Genomic DNA, 16,962 nt, shown 5'->3' on the forward strand with positions numbered 1-16,962 from the left:
AGGGCAAGAAGCAGGTACAAGTGAATACCCCTGTGGCTGTCCCCATTGACAATAAGTTCTCCTGTTCGAGTACTGCTGGAGGGGGCAACAACGGCTACACCTCTGGCACGGAGTCTGGCCCTATGGTTCAGAAGGGCGAGGAAATGAAGAGGAAGGCAGCAGAGATAGGGGACTATAGTTAGGGGGTCAGACAGACGATTCTGTGGACACTGGAAAGAAACTCAGATGGGAGGAGGAAGGTACTGGAGAGTACCGCAGTGGCTGTATCCTTTGACAATAAGTACTCCTGTTTGAGAACTGTTGTGGGTGGGGTACAGCCTACCTGGGGGAAGCAACAGTGGCCGTACCTCCGGCACAGAGTCCGAAGCTCAGAAGGGTAGGGAAAGTAAGAGGAATGCATTAGTAATAGGAGACTTGATAGTTAGGGGGTCAGATAGGCGATTCTGCGGACGCGATCAGGAGACCCGGATGGTAATTTGCCTCCCTGGTGCCTTGTGCCTATGTTTCTGATCGCGTCCAAGATATCGTGCAGTGGGAGGGGGAACAGCCAGAGGTCGTGTTACATGTAGGTACCAATGACATAGGTAGGAAAAGGGAAGAGGTCCTGAAAGGAGAATATAGGGAGTTAGGAAGGCAGTTGAGAGGAAGGACTGCCAAGGTAGTAATCTCGGGATTACTGCCTGTGCCACGCGGCAGTGACAGTAGAAACGGAACGAGGTGGAGGATAAATGCGTGGCTCAGGGATTGGAGCAGGGGACAGGAATTCAGATTTCTGGATCATTCGGACCTCTTTTGGGGCAGGTGTGACCTGTAAAAAAAGGACGGGTTACACTTGAATCATAGGGGGACTAATATCCTGGCGGGGAGATTTGCTAAGGCTACTAGGGAGAATTTAAACTAGAATGGTTGGGGGGTGGGGATCAATTTGAAGAGACTAGGGGAGAGGAGGTTAATTCACAAATAGAGAAAGCTAGTAGACAGTGTGTAAGGGAGGATAGGAAGGTGATAGTGAAGGGGAGCGCTCTGACTGAAGATGAAGGGGAGAAGGAAGGAAAAGATAATGAAGTTGATTGCATTGTTAGGGATAAGCAGAGAGGAAGAGGTGGAGAGTTTCTTAAATTGATCTATTTTAATGCTAGGAACATTGTAAGAAAGGTGGATGAGCTTAGAGCATGGATTGATATCTGGAAATATGATGTTGTAGCTGTTAGTGAAACATGGTTGCAGGAGGGTTGTGATTGGCAACTAAGTATTCCTGGATTTCGTTGCTTCAGGTGTGATAGAATCAGAGGGGTAAGAGGGGGAGGTGTTGCATTGCTTGTTAGAGAAAATATTACAGCGGTGCTTTGGCAGGATAGATTAGAGGGCTCATCTAGGGAGACTATTTGGGTGGAATTGAGGAATGGGAAAATGTGTAGTAACACTTATAGGGGTGTATTATAGACCACCTACTGGGGAGCGAGAATTGGAGAAACAAATTTGTAAGGAGATAGCAGATATTTGTAGTAAGCACAAGGTTGTGATTGTGGGAGATTTTAATTTTATACACATAGACTGGGAAGCCCATTCTGTAGAAGGACTGGATAGTTTGGAATTTGTAAAATATGTGCAGCATAGTTTTTTGCAGCAATACATAGAGGTACGGACTAGAGAAGGGGCAGTGTTGGATCTCCTGTTAGGGAATGAGATAGGTCAGGTGACGAACGTATGTGTTGGGGAGCACTTCGGGTCCAGTGATCACAATACCAGTAGTTTCAATATAATTATGAAGAAGGATAGGTCTAGACCCAGGTTTGAGATTTGTGATTGGAGAAAGGCTAACTTTGAGGAGATGCGAAATGACTTAGAAGGAGTGGATTGGGACAATCTGTTTTTTGCGAAGGATGTAATAGCGAAATGGAGGTCATTTAAAGGTGAAATTTTGAGGGTACAGAATCTTCATGTCTCGGTTAGGTTGAAAGGAAAGGTTAAAAGTTTGAGAGAGACATGGTTTTCAAGGGATATTGGAAACTTTGTTAGGTTCAAGAGAGATAACTACAATAAATATAGGCAGCATGGAGGAGATGGGGTGCTTGAGGAATATAAAGAATGTAAGAAGAATCTTAAGAAAGAAATTAGAAAAGCTAAAAGAAAGTATGAGGTTGCTTTGGCAAGTAAGGTGAAAATAAATCCGAAGGGTTTCTACAGTTATATTAATAGCAAAAGGATAGTGAGGGATAAAATTGGTCTCTTAGAGAATCAGAGTGGACAGCTATGTGTGGAGCCGAAAGAGATGGGAGTGATTTTGAACAATTCTTTGCTATTCACTAAGGAGAAGTATATTGAATTGTGTAAGGTAAGTGAATCACGTAGGGAAGTTATGGAAACTATGACCATTAAAGAGGAGGAATTACTGGCGCTTTTAAGGAATATAAAAGTGGATCAATCTCCGAGTCCTGCTCAGGATATTCCCTAGGACCTTGAGACAGGTTGGTGTAGAAATAGCAGGGGCTCTGACAGAAATATTTCAAATGTCATTTGAAACGGGGATGGTGCCAGAGGATTGGCGTGTTGCACATGTGTTCCATTGTTTAAAAAGGGTTCTAACAGTGAACCTAGCAAATATAGGCCTGTAGGTTTAACGTCAGTGGTTGGTAAATTAATGGAAAGTATTCTTAGATATGGTATATATAATTATCTGGATAGACAGGGTCTAATTAGGAAGAGTCAACATGGATTTGTGCGTGGAAGGTCATGTTTGACAAATCTTATTGAATTTTTTGAAGAGATTACTAGGAAAGTTGATGAGTGTAAATCAGCATATGTTCTCTATATGGACTTCAGTAAGGCCTTTAACAAGGTTCCGCATGGAAGGTTAGTTAGGAAGGTTCAATCGTTAGGTATTAATATTGACATAGTAAAATGGATTCAACAGTAGCTGGATGGGAGATGCCAGAGAGTAACGATGGATAACCACTTGTCAGGTTGGAGGCCGGTGACTAGTGGTGTGCCTCAGGGATCTGTATTGGATCCAATGTTATTTGTCATATACATTAATGATCTGGATGATGGGGTTGTAAATTGGATTAATAAGTATGCAGATGATACTAAAGTAGGTGGCGTTGTGGATAATGAAGTAGGTTTTCAAAGCTTGCAGAGAGATTTAGGCCAGTTAGAAGAGTGGACTGAATGATGGCAGATGGAGTTTAATGCTGATAAGTGTGAGGTACTACATTTTAGTAAGAATAATCCAAATAGGGCATACATCATAAAAGGTAGGGCGTTGAAGAATGCAGTAGAACAGAGTGATCTAGGAATAATGGTGCAAGGTTCCCAGAAGGTGGAATCTCATGTGGATAGGGTGGTGAAGAAAGCTTTTGGTATGCTGGCCTTTATAAATCAAAGCATATTGTACAAGAGTTGTGATGTAGTGTTAAAATTGTACAAGGCATTGGTACAGTTCTGGTCACCGAATTATAGGAAAGATATCAAAGAAATAGAGAGAGTACAGAGAAGATTTACTGGAATGTTACAGGGAAAGGCTGAACAAGTTAGGTCTTTATTCTTTGGAGCATGAAAGGTTGAGAGGTGACTTGATAGAGATATTTAAAATGATGAGAGGGATAGATCGAGTTGACGTGGATAGGCTTTTTCCATTGAGGGGAGGGGAGATTCAAACAAGAGGAAATGATTTGAGAGTTTAGGGGCAAAAGGTTAAGGGCAGCACGAGGTGCAATTTCTTTACTCAGTGCGTTGTATTTGTGTGGAACGAGCTTCCAGTAGAAGTGGTAAAGTCAAGTTTGGTATTGTCATTTAAAATAAAATTGGATAGGTATATGGACAGGAAAGGAATGGAGGGTTATGGGCAGAGTGCGGGCCACTGGGACTAGGTGAGTGTAAGCGTTGGCACAGACTAGAAGGGCCAAGACGGCCTGCTTCCGTGCTGTAATTGTTATATGGTTATCTGGTTAAATATAGATCACATCCACTGCACTACACTCATCTATATGCCTGGTCACCTCCTCAAAGAACTCAATCAGGCTTGTTAGTCACGATCTGCCCTTCACAAAGCCATGCTGATTGTTCCGGATCAGACCGTGATTCTCTAAATGCCCAGTCATCCTATCTCTAAGAATATTTTCCAACAGCTTTCCCACCACAGACGTAACGTAAGGCCCACAGGACTATAATTACCCGGACTATCCCTACTCCCTTTATAGAACAAGGGGACAATATTTGCCTCTCTCCAATCCTCCGGTACCATTCCCGTGGACAACGAGAACATAGCGATCCTAGCCAGAGGATCAACAATCTCTTCCCTCGCCTCGTGGAGCACCCTGGGGAAGTAGAAGTGGAGAAGCGTCATACCCGGGGACTTTTCCTCCTCAATGTATTTTAACAACTCCAACGCCTCCTCTCACTTAATATCAACATGCTCCAGAACATCAATCTCACTCATATTGTCCTCACCGTCATCAAGTTCCCTCTCATTGGTGAATACCGAAGAGAAGTATTCACTGAAGCCTTCGCTCACTTCCACAGCCTCCAGGCACATCTTCCCACAATTATCTCCAATCGTTCCTACCTTCATTCCTGTCATCCTTTTGTTCTTCACATAATTGAAGAATGCCTTGCAGTTTTCCCTTAACCTGCTCGCCAAGGCCTTCTCATGCCCTCGTCTTGCTCTTCTCAACCCCTCCTTAAGCTCCTTTCTTGCTGCCCTATATTCCCCAAAGGACCCATCTGATTCTTGCTTCCCAAACCTCATGTATGCTGCCTTCTTCCACATGACTAGATTTTGCACCTCACTTGTCATCCATGGTTCCTTCACCCTACCATTATTTATTTTCCTTAACAGAACAAATTTATCCCTAACAACCTGCAAGAGATCCTTAAACATCGACCACATGTCCATTGTACATTTCCCTGCGAAAGCATCAACCCAATCTACACCCGCAAGTTCTAGCCTTATAACCTCATAATTTGCCCTTCCCCAATTAAAAATTTTCCTGTCCTTTCTGATTATATCCATTTCCATGATAATGCTAAATGCCAGGGAGCGATGATCACTGTCCCCCAGATGCTCACCCACTGAGAGATTTGTGACCTGACCCATTTCGTTACCTAATACTGGATCTAATATGGCATTCCCCCTAGTCAGCCTGTCAACAGACTGTGACCGGAATCCGTCCTGGACACACTTAACAAATTCGTCCCCATCTAAACCCTTGGAACTAATCAGGTGCCAATCAATATTAGGGAAGATAAAGTCACCCATGATAATCCTGTTATTTTTGCACCTTTCCAAAATCTGCATCCCAATCTGCTGCTCGGTATCTCTGCTGTTACCAGGGGGCAATAGAATACCACCAATAGAGTAACTGCTCCCTTCTTGTTCCTGACTTCCACCCATACTTACTCAAAAGAGGACACTGCTATATTACACACCCTTTCTGTAGTTATAATAGTATCCTGTACCAGTAATGCCATCCCACCTCTATCCCTTTTAAAGCACTGAAATCCAAGAATATTGAGAATCCATTCCTGCCCTGGTGCCAGCCAAGTCTCTGTATCGGCCACTAAATCATAATTCCATGTACGTAACCAAGCTCTCAGTTCATCACCTTTGTTCCTGATGCATATTGTATTGACGTACACGTACTTTAGCCCTTCTACCTTATTAAGTTTACACCCTTTATTCTGCTTCTCTTTCCTCAAAGATATGTTAGATCTGGCTTTACTCCATGCACTTCTTCCACTGTTCTATCGGTCCAGGTCCCATCCGCCTTGCAAATTAGTTTAAACCCTCCCGAACCCTGCTGGCAAACCTACCTCCAAGGACGTTGCTCCCCCTCGGGTTCAGGCGCAACACATCCAATCTCTACAGGTCCCAAATTCCCCAGAAGAGAGCCCAATTATCCAAAAATATAAAACCCTGCCCCTTGCACCAACTCCTCAGCCACGCCTTCAACTGCCATCTCCTCCAATTCTTAACCTCACTATCACGGAGCAATGGCAGCCATCCTGAGAACGCCACCCTTGAGGTCCTGTTCTTCAGCCTTCTGCCTAGTTCCAGAATCTCACACTTCAGGACCTCATCCCTCTTCCTGCCTATGTTGTTGGTACCAACATGTGTCACGACTTCTGGTTACTTTCCCTCTCGTCCCAGGATGTCATACACCCGGTCAGAGACATCCCGGACCCTGGCACCCGGGAGGCAACAAACCTTGCGCGTGTCATTCTCACATCCAGAAAATCTCCTGTCTGCTTCTCTGACTCTCCAATGATGTCAGCTCTCCTCCATCCCCTCCTTCTGCACATCAGGGTCAGACTCAGTGGCAGAGGCCCTGCTACAGTGGCTCACACCTGGCCGGTCGTCCCTGCCAACAGTATACAGGATGGTAAACATATTATTCAGGGGAGTGGCTACAGGGGTGCTCTGCACTACCTGTCTACTCTCCTTCGCTTTCCCCCCTCGGACTGTCACCCAACGACCTGCTTCAGGCAGCCTAGATGTGACAACCTTCCTGTAGCTCTCATCTATGACTGCCTCATTCTCCCATATGAGTTGAAGGTAATCCAGCTACTGCTCCAGATTCCTCACATGGTCTTCCAGATGGACCAGCAGCGAGCACTTCTGGCAGATGTGACTCTGCGGGAGAGTGGAGTTTCCCCAAGACTGCCACATCTCACAAGAGAGGCACATCACCGTCTCAGGAGGCATTGAAAAGACTACCTGGGAACAAGCTCACCCTCCACCTCTTCTCGTTGAAGCCTCCCGAGTCAAACCCTCAAAGCTCCGCTCCTTCACTGGCCCACTCACTCACTGGCCGCTTTCCACTAGAACTGCGTACACTCCCTTCAGAATTTCCAAAGAAGCAACTCAGGCTGTCTAATATTTCCTCACCATTGCAATGGGGGATATTTATTTGTTTTCCATGTACAGAGGTTGAGTGAAAATCTTGTCTCCGGTATTGTCCACACAGATCAATACATTGCAGCAGTACATTGCGGTAAAACAAGTCATTCTGGTTACAGAGAAAGTGCAGTGTAGGTAGATATGTGGTGCAAGGTCACATTGATTCAGACTGTGAGGTCAGGAGTCCACTCATCACGCTGTTTGCTTCTAACAGCATGGACACCGTCCTTGAGCCCAGTGCCATGATTCTGTTTTATTTTATCTTCGACTCTGTGGAGCTTTAGAAGTGAGAAGTGTTCAGGGCTGTAGGGAGCATTCCTTATGTTTGCTGCTTTACTGAGGCAGTAGGAAGTGTAGAGAGAGTCCATGGAGGGGAGGTTGGTTTCTATGATGTGCTCAGCTGTGTCCACAGTTCTCCGGTATATCATTCAGTTAAAGGAAGAGCGGTAGCCGGATGAAGATGTGAAATGCCGGGGTGGGATACGTTGTGTGGTGCATTGATAAAGTGTGTAGAGTAGAAAAGGACATACACCAAAGTTCCTATTGTTTGTTCTGGCTTTGTTATATTGGAATCTGTTATCTACTAGTGAGTACTATTATTTCAGGATCTGTGTATTGCTGGAGGACCATCAGAGGTTGCCCTTGATCAACGATCTTTTTCAACCTCTGCCCAGCCTGTATCCCGTCACTTCACTGATATATATGAACCATCTTGTTCAACCACTGTCCAGCCTGTATCCTCCACCTCAATGATATATATCAACCTTGTTCAACCTCTGTCCAGCCTGTATCCTCCAACTCAATGATATATATCAATCATCTTGTTCAACCTCTGTCCAGTCTGTATCCCACCACTTCAATGATATATATCAACCGTCTAGTTCAACGTCTGTCCAGTCTGTATCCCACCACTTCAATGATATATATGAACCGTGTTGTTCAACCTCTGTCCATTCTGTATCCCACAACCTCAATGATATATATGAACTATCTTGTTCAACCTCTGTCCAGCCTGTATCCCACCACCTCAATGATATATATCAACCATCCTGTTCAACCTCTGTCCAGCCTGTATCCCACCACCTCAATGATATATATCAACCATCTTGTTCAATCTCTGTCCAGCCTGTATCCCACCACCTCAATGATATATATCAACCATCTTGTTCAACCTCTGTCCAGCCTGTATCCCACCACCTCAATGATATATATATCAACCATCTTGTTCAAACTCTGTCCAGTCTGTATCCCACCACCTCAATGACATATATCAACCGTCTTGCTCAACGTCTGTCCAATCTGTATCCCACCACTTCAATGATATATATGAACCGTGTTGTTCAACCTCTGTCCATTCTGTATCCCACAACCTCAATGATATATATGAACTATCTTGTTCAACCTCTGTCCAGCCTGTATCCCACCACCTCAATGATATATATCAACCATCTTGTTCAACCTCTGTCCAGCCTGTATCCCACCACCTCAATGATATATATCAACCATCTTGTTCAATCTCTGTCCAGTCTGTATCCCACCACCTCAATGATATATATCAACCATCTTGTACAACCTCTGTCCAGTCTGTATCCCACCACCTCAATGATATATATCAACCATCTTGTTCAACCTCTGTCCAGTCTTCATTGTGACGTATTTTATCTCATTTATTTATTTCTGAAATCGGTGTTTGTTACCTGGAAGTACCTGAGGATTTATTGAATACAGCATGAGCTAGGGTAAAGACAGCCACTACAATTTTAGTTTCAATGTTACCAAATGGCTGCTGAGTTGATATTTGCCAGACGGAACTCCCAGTATTTACAGTTGAGTCTGTTTTGGTGATGTTTGGAGAGGCAATTCCCCTGTTGCCAGGAACAGCCACAGGATCTGCAGGGAGTGGTGCACATTTTTCTCTCTCTGGTCCCTGCCCCTCACTGAGAGTTAGTGGCCTTGGGAGCAGATGTAACTGACTGATAGTGGGGCAGGAAGGATGTTGTGTTCATCAGATCGGGGAGCAACTTGGACAGTCTTATTCTGATACAAGGTCTCTTTCCACAAATCTAATCTGATGAAACAAGAGTCCAGCACTATTATTTCAATTTTATATTAAAAGCGTTTTATTCCTGTTGGCCTACAGGAAATGTGATAGCCAATAGTGCTGGGCAAGACCTCATTTAACAATAAGATAATGATAAATTGAGTTTAGTTTAGCTGCTGGAGACAATGTAAAACGTATCCCCGGTGTCTGTTGACTCACGCCCTGGTTTTACAGCCCGATCATTGGTCCAGCCAGAATATCATGAGGCTCCTGTTCTTCCGTGGGTTGATGGCGTGTTAGTTTTTGAACTCTGATTGGCCAAAACACTGCATCATATTACTGGAGCAAGGGGTCCTGGGAGAGTTGCTGTTCAGGCTGTAATCTTTGGAAACTACTACCGTGTTCTCATTCCCAAGTATTTTGCCGCACGAAAGGTGTTTGTTACCTAGAAATAGCAGTGGATTTGTTTAATGCAGGATAAGGTAAGGTAAAGACAAACATTACAATTTTAGTTTCAACGTTATAAAATAGCCATTGTATTAATGTTATATTAAGACACTTTACAAGAGGCTGTCAGGGTAGCAGTCTGTCAACTGTTTTAATTCAAGTTGGATAATGCAACAGGACAATGATCCGAAAGACAAGAGTAAATCGATAGGAAAGTGATTTCAAAAGAAAAATTCGTTTTTGGAATGTCCGCATCAAAATCCTATTGTTAATCCCATAGGGATGATGTTGTATAGCTGAAGCAACAGTTCAGGCAAGGAATCCCACCAACATCCCAGAGTTGAAGCAGTTTTGTAACGCGGAATGGCCTAAAATTCTAAGTCGATGTGCTTTAAGATCAACATTTACCAGAAGCACTTGGTTGAGGTTATTGCTGTACAGGGTGTGGGGGTGGGGTGTGGTCGCACCAATTATTGAAAACCAAGGTTCACAGACTTATTTTGAACAAGTACATGTAAAATTGAATCATGTTAATCTTGTCATAACGAGACTCAGAGCGTTTAAAATTGAACGCGTTTAAAATTCTTACTTTTTCGGTCATTTTTGGAGGGCCTCTTTCTGCATGTCAGAATAACAGCGCATGTGACCAGTAGGGAGTGGTAAACATTTATATCGCTCTCTGTTCACCGTTGCTCAGTGAGAGTTAGTGGACCATGACCACATGTAACGGACTGATTAAGTGGTGGGGAGGATTTGTGAGCATTAACTGTGTGCACTGAATAATTTCTGTGTTGGAATGCAGGGAAAACTAATGATGATCCCTTGTCCCATCTGGTTCCATCTGCTCATTCCCCGCGCAACTTGTTTAAACTCTGTGCAGCCTGTATCCCACCAGCTCAATAATATGTATCAACCACCTTGTTCAACCCCTGTCCATTCTGTATTTCAGCACCACAATGATATATCTCAAAATTCTTGTCAATTTCTGGCCAGTCTGTAATCAATAATTACAATCTTAGTTGCAACGTTGCAAAATGGCGAAATGTTAATCTTGACAGCATTTAAATTTGAGTCGGGTGCTTTATTTTTTTGTCATTTTTGGAGAGCCACTTTCTCTGTTGCCAGGGTAATAGCCCATGTGACCTGCAGGGAGTGGTGCACATTTTTATCTCTCTCTGGTCACGGTCCCTCAGTGAGAGACAGCAGCCTCGGGAGCAGATGTAACATAGTGGGGTGGGGAGGATGTTGTAAGCATTGACTGTATTGACTGTATTATCCCTGTATTGGAATGAAGACAAAACTAATGAATATGGGCATTACATTTGTACAACTTTGTTCAGGCCGTCACAAATGTCTAGTAATCAGTCAATAGCTGTGCATAATTTAAAGTAAAAAGAGAGAACATTTGACACGTTCAGCAGATCAGGCAGCAACTTGGACAGTCCCAGTCCTGATACTGGCTCTTCCGCAGTTTCTCTTTCCACAAATCTAATCTGGTGAAAAGAGTTTCCATCACTATTATTTCAATTTTATATTAAAAACATTTTATCCCTGTTAGCCTACAGGAAATGTGATGACCAATTGTGCTGGGTAAGACCTCATTTAACAATAAGAAAATGATAAATTGAGTTCAGTTTAGCTGCAGGGCACAATGCGAATCATATCCCCAGTGTCTTGTGACTCTCGCCCAGGTTATCGCGCCCGATCATTGGTCCATTCAGATGACCATCAGGTTCCCGTTCGGCCATAGGTTGATGGAGTGTTAGTTTCTGAACTCTGATTGGCGGAAGCACTGCAACATTATACCGGTAACAAGGAGTCCTAGTGTTGAGGTCTGGGCTCTAATCCTTAGTACTTATACAGATGGGACACGATGCTCCTCCTTCCAAATGAATCAGAAGTCTCGGGCATCTGGACAATGGCTGTAGGTATATCCCTGAATACACCACTTGCTGTGAGATGTGTGGACGATGTACGAGGCTTCTGGCGTCGGTAAGTGACCGGTTCAGCCTTGTGACCCTGTGAGGTTAGGTCATGGGATATCATAGTTTTAGCTTCAAGTAAAATGGACCCGGGGATCAACCTGCCCAGGTTTATGAGGTGTTGAGCGAGTATTTCTGGTCTGTGTGTTCACTGTTAAGACCGTGTTTGTAAATCCCCCTTCACTGTCACACGCCTGCCAGGCAGTGGAAATCTAGCAGAAACTCAAGATACTGGAGATCTGCAGTAAAAACTGAAAATGTTTGAAGTAATTGTGACGAAATGTGTAAACCTGAATCGTCAAATTTGTTCTTCTCCCCACAGCTGTTCCTTACCTGCTGAGTGTTCCTGGTAATTCCAGTTTCCTTTTATTACATTCACCCTGGACTGGTTTATATTTCCTGAAATGGACCTGATTTAACCTGGAAATCGAAATAGCTCGTTGTGTGATAGTAGAACATTAAAGCAAGCACAACTTTTCGCAGTAAATTGTTCTGGTATCAATTTGCCTGTTGTTCCTGGGAATCTGTTCAGTGCAGTTGTTGCTAACAAGGTTCACATGAATAATCTCAGGAATGATCGGCTTTACGTATGCGGAGCATTTCATGGTTCTGGACCTGTGCTGGATGGAGTTCAGAGGGACGGTGGGGGTGGTGGGGGAATGTATGGTTAAGTAAACCTACTGAATTCTGAAAAGCCTGAATACATTGGACATGGAGAGGATGTTTCCATTAGACAGAGTTTGTGCTCTGAGAGCACCGTCTCAGAATAAAGACGCCTACTTTTAAAATTGTGATGACAGACAGACAGACATACTTTATTGATCCCGAGGGAAACTGGGTTTTGTTACAGCCACACCAAACAAGAATAGAGTTGAAATATAGCAAAATAAAATCAGAAATAATTAAATAATAATAAGTAAATTATGCCAAGTGGAAATAAGTCCATGACCAGCCTATTGGCTGAGGGTGTCTGACACTCTGAGGGAAGATTTGAGAAGTTTGATGGCCACAGGCAGGAATGACTTCCTATGACGCTCAGTGTTGCATCTCGGTGGAATGAGTCTTTGGCTGAATGTACTTCTGTGCCTAACCAGTACATTATGGAGTGGATGGGAGTCATTGTCCAAGATGGCATGCAACTTGGACAGCATGCTCTTTTCAGACACCACCGTCAGAGAGTCCAGTTCCAACCCCACAACATCACTGGCCTTACGAATGAGTTTGTTGATTCAGTTGGTGTCTGCTACCCTCAACCTGCTGCCCCAGCACACAACAGCAAACATGATAGCACTGGTCACCACAGACTCGTAGAACATTCACAGCATCGTCTGGCAGATGTTAAAAGACCTCAGTCTCCTCAGGAAATAGAGATGGCTCTAACCCTTCTTGTAGACAGCCTCAGTGTTCTTTGACCAGTCCAGTTTATTGTCAATTCGAATCCTCAGGTACTTGTAATCCTCCACCATGTCCACACTGACCCTTTGGATGGAAACAGGGCTCACCGGTGTTTTGGCCATTCTCAGGTCCACCACCAGCTCCTTAAATTTTTTCACATTAAGCTGCAGATGATTCTGCTTACACCAGGTGACAAAGTTTCCCACCGTAGCCCTGTACTCAGCCTCATCTCCCTTGCTGACAAATCCAACTATGGCAGAGTGATCAGAAAACCTTTGAAGATGGCAAGGCTCTGTGCAGTATTTGATGTCCGAGGTGTAGATGGTGAAAATAAGGAAGAAAGGACCTGTATAGCCCCAAAGCTGCTGACCACTCTGTCTGACACACAGTGTTGCAAGCGCATGTACTGTGGTCTGCCAGTCAGGTAATCAATAATCCATGACACCAGGGAAGCATCCACCTGCATTACTGTCAGCTTCTCACCCAGCAGAGCAGGGCGGATGGTGTTGAAAGTACTGGAGAAGTCAAAAAACATGACCCTCACAGTGTTTGCCGGCTGTCCAGGTGGGCATAGACACGGTTCAGCAGGTAGACAATGTCATCCTCAAATCCTAGTCGGGGCTGGTAGGCAAACTGGAGGGGGTCTAAGTGTGGCCTAACCAAAGGCCGGAGCTGCTTTAGAACAAGTCTCTCCAGCGTCTTCATGATGTGTGAGGTCATTTCCACCGGTCTGTAGTCATTGGAGCCACTGGGGCGCGGTGTCGTCGGTACAGGAACGAGGCAGGACGTCTTCCACAGCACAGGAATCCTCTGGAGACTCAGGCTCAGGTTGAAGACATGGTGAAGTACTCCTCATAGCTGGAGGGGTGGGGGGGGGGGGGGCACAGGCTTTGAGCACCCCGGGGCTGACAACACCCGGGCTTGCAGCCTTGCCTGAGAAAAATCTCTTCAGCCAAAGGATGGCTGCTGTGTGGAAACTGTTGGCGCAGACGGTGGTGGAGGCTGCCCTTTGCGCATATTTATGGCAGATTTAAATATGTTCATGTTTGCTCAGTAGCTTCAGGGTTGCAGGGTGATGGCAGGAATATGGTGTTAGAATAAAAATCATGTTTGAATGGTGGAGCAGACTCGATGGACAGAATCATCGAATTCTCCTCCTACATCTTGTGTCGGGCCATAACTGAACGATAACTCCTTCGTATCCCATATCAGGCATTGGGAAGTGCGAGGGGCAATTTCAGATTTGTTCTTTGAGATCGTTATATTTGTCTTCAACATTTAAACTTCGATAAACAGAAATATTTTTTTTTCTCATTTGTATTGCTAATGTGTTTTATTATCTGTCTAGTTAAAGTTAGACCTGCGATGAGCGATTTATTGGAAGAAAAACCGCAACTGAAAGGAAACCACGACTGAAGACGAGGGAACAACAACAAGTGAACCAGCCCGAAGACTGAGAGCACCGACTGGACAGAACCCTCCTGACTCAGAGTTTCCATTGATTCGGTCAGCAGAAAGTCTGGTGAGTCTCATTTAGTCAAACACTGGTCCTTTCGACATTGCATATCAATACAAAGGAAGGTAGGAAACAATTGGAATGGGACTGAATGTGCCAGGTATGCCTATGTCAGACCGAGCTGCAATCACTCCAAGTCTGGTAATGTGTTGTCAGCAGCCCAGCTCTTTAAAGCCACTTACATTCCCTCAGTGTTTGCTCATTTCAAGCTTTTGCATGTTTTGAAGTAGATTTTGGTCAGTTCTGAGTGGGAAGCGGGAATAAGAGGTGTTTGTTTATACTTACTGTCTTTCAGAAATGTAATTGCTTGAACTTAATTTGTGCCGACTCACTAACCATATCCTGTACCTTCTGAACCAAATTATCGATCTACACGACAGATAGGAATAGGTGTCACCCCGGGAACATCACTAAGCGCGGAACTCAAGTCCAAGAAACAGCTTCTCACCGTCAGCTTCTGCTTCCTAACAACCACCTGTTTGCAGACTCTGAGGCCCTGTAACAAACCCAATGTTAACAACAAGATTAGACAGTATCTAATATAAAGAGGAACTTGTGCTTCCTGGGGGCAGGTCTGGCACATGTGACGCTCGCAAGGAAAACCTCAAGGAGGGCGATCAGCGGGAAAGGAAGAATGGACGAGGGAGTCGCGTAGGGTGCGGAAGTGTGGGGTTGGGGGGTAAGGGAAAGATATGTTTGTTGCTACTATCCCGTTTGAGATGGCGAAAGCTACGGAGAATTGGGCGCTGGACGCAGAACCTGGTGGTGTGGTGGATGAGGACCAGAGGAAACATCTCCCTTGTGGGGCCGCGGGTGGATGGGCTGAGGGCAGACGGAAGATGGGCGGAATAAATGCGGATTAGGGCAGGATTGCTGGGGAAGAAAGGAAGAAGGAGGACATCTCATTAGTTCTGGAATGAAAAGCCTCATCCTGAGAGCAGATGCGGCGGGGACAGAGGAACTGAGAGAAGGGATGGAATAGGTATAGTGCAGGTAGCTGAGAGAATCAATGAGTTTATACAAGATGTCAGTGGATATACGACCTCCTGAGATGAAGAAAGATAGTTCGAGAAAAGGGTTCGACGAGTCAGTAAATGGGCTAAGTAAACTTGACAGCAGGAGCAGGAAGAAGCAGCAATGCATTCTGAAGTGTTGTGTCAGAGGAGTAGGAAAGCGATACTGGTGCAGGCTTGGAACAAGGATTATTCCACATTCCCGGCAGTGGGTAGGGGTTAGGTCGAAGGTACATTGTGCTTATTGTAAATGTTATTGTGTAAGGGAGTGACATGACTTCACTTCTTTGTGCTTTGTTTAGATTGTACCTGTATTAAGGTGTAAAATCCCGCTCCCCATACTAACACTGGTTATCCAGACCAAAGAACAAACTGCCGCAGGAACTCAGTGGGTCGGGCAGCATCTGTGGAGGGAAATAGACCGTCAACATTCCGGCCGAGATCCTCCTTCTGGACTGAGAGTGGACGGGAAATAGTCAGAGAAAAGAGGTGAGGGGTGGGGATGGGGCAAGAGCCGGGGAGTTAGAGGTGGATACAGGTGAGGGGGGAGGTGGGAAAGTGGAAATAGTGACAAGGGTGGGGGTGTGAGTGGTTGGGGCAACACGAGGCTGCAGAAGATGGAATTTAATTCCATAGAGGATTAACAAAGTGGTTAGAGAGTATTTGTTATAGAGAGTGCGATGAAGATTCTCCAGACTGATCCCTGGAGTGGTGGGTATCGGCAAAGTGAAAATTATTTGGGATTTGATGAGATTTTACCTGGAATATGGTGTAATATCCTGTTCCTCATAAAAACACGGGTTATACAGACCAAAGAACAAACTGCGGGAGGAACTCAGAAGGTCGTGCAGCATCTGTGGAGGGAAATGAACAGTCATCATTTCGGGCCGAGACCCTCCCTCTGGACTGAGAGTGGACGGGAAATAGTCAGAGAAAAGAGGTGAGGGGTGGGTATAAGGGTGGGCTGGGGAGGGAGAGGTTGATCATGGTGTGGGGGAGGCCGTGGGGTAGAAGTGGCGACAGTGGTTGGGAACTGAGTGGTGGGGTCAGAACAGAGCTGCAAATGATGGTGCCAAGATGAGGCCACCCTCGCGGTGGACGGTCAGCTCGTTAACTTCCGGCTGGGTTCCCTCACCTCGTGGTATGAATATCGATTTCTCAATTTGGTGATCAACATTTCCAATTTCCACACTTACCCTATTCGCCAGTCTGACCTTTTACTGCTTTTCACCTGCCCACTACTTCTTTGTGGAACCCCTCTTACTTATCTTCAGTCCAAAACGAGGGTCTTGGCCCGGAATGTCCACTGTTTGCACATTTCTATGAATGCTATCTGACCTGATGCCTGCCTGCTGCATTTTGAGGAAATTATTTTCATAGAGTATTGACAAAGAGGTTAGGGAGTATTTGCTACAGAGAGTGCGATAAAAATTCAGCAGACTAATTCCGAGGCTGTTGGAATTCTTAAATGAAGAGCGATCAAATTCGAAAACTCTTCCATTTGGGGAATTGAGGACTGACAAGTGAACACACTGAAATACCAAACATCTTTAAAGAGTGAACTGAGGATCCGAGTCTCTGAGACAGGTGACGACTGTTCGAGACTGAGATGAGGAAATGTCTCCACTTGGAGGGTGGTAAATGTTTGCAAGTCCCCAGCACAGAGGGCG

At 44.9% G+C, this 16,962-nt stretch overlaps 1 long non-coding RNA gene across 2 annotated transcripts in view; it reads left to right on the plus strand.

Moving 5' to 3' along the window:
* Positions 1–16,962, plus strand: part of LOC132386491 (uncharacterized) — a 49,194-nt gene that overhangs the window by 12,831 nt on the left and 19,401 nt on the right. The window contains exon 1 of one of the 2 annotated variants that reach the window (XR_009509554.1): positions 14,116–14,285. The exons of the other annotated variant lie outside the window; for it this stretch is intronic. This is a non-coding gene — a long non-coding RNA (uncharacterized LOC132386491). Of the gene's footprint in view, positions 1–14,115; positions 14,286–16,962 lie in introns of those variants that run through there. 2 annotated transcript variants of the gene reach the window in all.

This window comes from Hypanus sabinus, unplaced genomic scaffold (assembly GCF_030144855.1).
Source record: "Hypanus sabinus isolate sHypSab1 unplaced genomic scaffold, sHypSab1.hap1 scaffold_118, whole genome shotgun sequence".
NCBI classification, from domain to species: Eukaryota; Metazoa; Chordata; class Chondrichthyes; order Myliobatiformes; family Dasyatidae; genus Hypanus; species Hypanus sabinus.